General features: G+C 41.3%; 1 pseudogene; it reads left to right on the forward strand.

Moving 5' to 3' along the window:
• Positions 1-2,451: 2,451 nt before the first annotated feature.
• Positions 2,452-2,627, forward strand: LOC131502195 (small nuclear ribonucleoprotein G-like; annotated as a pseudogene).
• Positions 2,628-3,224: the final 597 nt, after the last annotated feature.

Here is a 3,224-nt window from a genome sequence, read left to right on the forward strand (position 1 = left end):
ATATTCTACTGTGAACATGTATTATTTATAAAGTAAATTAAAAATTTTCAAAGAATTCTTCAAAAGCTCTCCACAGCCTCTTGCATCAAATCCAACTAATCACCTCCAGCCTCAGGATCACACATAATTTGGCCCTGCCTGACCTATGGAAACCTTATTCCTCCCTACTTCTCACCAAGAACTCTCCACTTTAATCAGACAAATGTCTCCTGTACCCCTGAACACACCTTGCTCATTTGCTCATCTCCTTGATTATCTATGACACAGGATAATTGCCTCCCTCACAGGATTGCGGAGAGGATCAAATGAGATAAAATGTGCAGAAGCATTTTATAACTGTCTAGTCCACAAATTGAAGTTTTCACTCTCTGTTGCCATGTCCACCCTCTCTCCAGCTGAATTAAACTTACCTGTAGTTCAACTATTAACCCGCAAATCTCTTTTTCTATGAAGTCTGTCCTGTCTTCTCCTAGACTGTTTTGGGAAACAGTGAACCCTACAGCTTTGTTGCCCTAATAAGAGAAAGGTTGAAGTTGAAGCATAGGTTCCCAAAGTATGTTTCTTGGGACACTAATTCCATGAGATATTGTATCAGTCAAGGTCATGTCAGGAAACAAATGATACATTCAAATTGGGCAACTGGGGGAAATTTTTACAATGGGCTATTCACAAACATAAAGACAGAGTACAGGGAAACCACAGAAGATAGTGCGGGACCCCAGGTCTAGTAACAGCAAGGAGCTGTGACCATCCTTAGGCCCCAAGGAGAAAGAGGATAGAGGGTGGGGTGGTTTACTGAACCCAGAACTAAGAAGAAAAGAATCAGAGGTGCCTGGGTGGCTCAGTCACTTAAGCATCGGACTCGATTTCAGCTCAGGTCGTGATCTCATGGTTCATGGGTTTGAGCCCTGCATGGGCTCTGTGCTGACAGCGTGGAGCCTCTTTGGGATTCTCTCTCTCTGCCCCTCCCCTGCTCAAGCTCTTTCTCTCTCTCTCTCCAAATAAATGAATAAACATTTTTAAAAATGTTTTAAAGAAGAAGAAGAAAAGAATCAGAGAGAGAAGGTTCCAGAGCTGGGATTTCTGTCCACAGACACAGCCAACTATAAGCGACCCAGCAGAGAGTGACCCAGGGAATCAATATGCTAGCCCCAGTCTCCTTCTTCCCTCTAATCACCTGTGAATAGGCCTCACTGGCCAAACCAACTCAGAAGTTAAAGGGTGTATTAGTCAGGGTTTTCCAGAAAAACAGAACCTATATCGGGGGAGAGGACAGAAATTAATTTTAAGAAATTAGCTCATGCAATCAGGGTGGTTAAATATTGTAATCTTGAACTAGAACTTCTTTGGGAAACCTCAGGTTTTGCCTTTAAGGCCTTCAACTGACTGGATGAAAGCAATCATTAAGGAGAGTAATCCGCTTTACTTAAAGTGTACTGATTGTAGGTGTTAGCCACAACTACAAAATATCTTCACAGCAACACCTAGATTTGTGTTTAATTAAGTAAGTGGGCAATATGGCACAGCCAAGGTGATGCATAAAACTGACCATGACAGAGGTCAAGAAGGACCTGGTGATGTGGTTCGTACAGGTTGGACTCCCTCATGGACACACAGCAGAGCAGAGGAGGGTTTGGGGAGGGTGGACCTGGAGGAGCAAAGAATAGACAGAAGCTATAGTTTCAATAGCTATGTTGTAAGCAAAATTATTCTGCAGTAAAATAAATTTGAGAAACATCGAGTTAAACAAAGTCAAACCAATGATTTTCCCGGTAAAATGAAGAGGGGAGGAATTCTGAACGGGAGAGGTGGGATGTTCAAAGGCTCATGGGTTAGTAGGTGGGTATAAATGTGCACTCCACGTGGGAAGTGCAAATGGGCTCATGTAGCTGAAGTGGGATGTCCAAGTGGAGTGGGGCAGGCAAGGGAGCCATTAAGTGGAGGCGCTTACAGGCTGAGGACGTTAGAGTATATAATTAGGAGGTTTAATTTTATTCAAGAGGTAATTTAGAATTATTCTGGGTTTCTTAGAATGGGAGTGGTCTAAACCAAATAAAAGCAGAAAAAGTATCCATGCTGCTATATGTAGGATGCATTAAAATAAAGACCAGAAACTCAGAAGCCAGAAGGAGGCAGATGAGGCACTGTGGATCTAAGATGGCCATGGATTATGATGGGATCATTGTGGGAGTGAAAAGGAAGCAGGAGAGTCAGGAGAGTTTCCAGGGGGAAAAAATGCTTAGTGGCAGGATGGAAGTAGAAAGTAAAAGAGGGATATAATTCTAAAGTTGGAAAATAATTACAATGCTATTTCACCACAATTAAAGATTGAGAGAAAATGCCAGGCCTACTGTGGGAGTAGAAGGGAGGCCACGAATTCTGTTTCAAGGCATCTTTGAGCTCTCTGAGTAGACACTGAGCAAAGCTCGCTCTCCCAAGCTGACAAAATTCATGGACAAGAAGTTATCATTGAAATTAAATGGTGGCAGCCATGTCCAAGACTACTGCAGGGACTCAATCCCTTTATGAATCTTGCGATAGATGAATGTGTGGGGATGGCAGTTAGTGGACAACAGGACAATACTGGAATAGTGGTATTATGAGGAAATAGAATCATCATGTTATAAACCTTGGCAGAAGTATAAACAACTTCTGTGCTCCCCAGAGAAATCAAATGCTTCTCCACAGCACCTGTTTTACTAAATGTAAAAATTGGGTTGTGTACATTTTCATATTGAACTTTTTTGTTAAATAAGCTTTTGTAATAGTCAAAAAACAACAAAAAAAAAGATCTAGGATACTCACATAGTCCATCCAACTCTAATCAGTAACCAGTTCTTTCATCCACAAAAAAATTAGAAGCTGCTTTATACGAGAGGTTGAAATGACCCATTGTGCCACTGGAGAGCCAGTTCTTACAATAATATAATAATTGGGAATGAAATTACAGAAGCTTCTTGAGAAAAAAGCTCAGAAAAGAATAAACTCATAATGAGAAATAATCAGTGTAATTGAAGAAAACTGTGGAAGGATGTGTTAATAGATGCAATAAGACAGTGTCTGTCGTTACTACGACTGATGAGGGGCTCCACACTACAGCAGGCAAAGAATCAGGAACCATAGAAGAAATGCAACGTGTATTTTTTCCACAAAGTATTAATCTCCCATCCTGGCAAGTGTGCTTGTCATGGAAATACATAAAGCTGTGCCCTACTCTCCATCAC

This window comes from Neofelis nebulosa, chromosome X, assembly GCF_028018385.1.
Source record: "Neofelis nebulosa isolate mNeoNeb1 chromosome X, mNeoNeb1.pri, whole genome shotgun sequence".
In the NCBI taxonomy this organism is placed as follows: domain Eukaryota; kingdom Metazoa; phylum Chordata; class Mammalia; order Carnivora; family Felidae; genus Neofelis; species Neofelis nebulosa.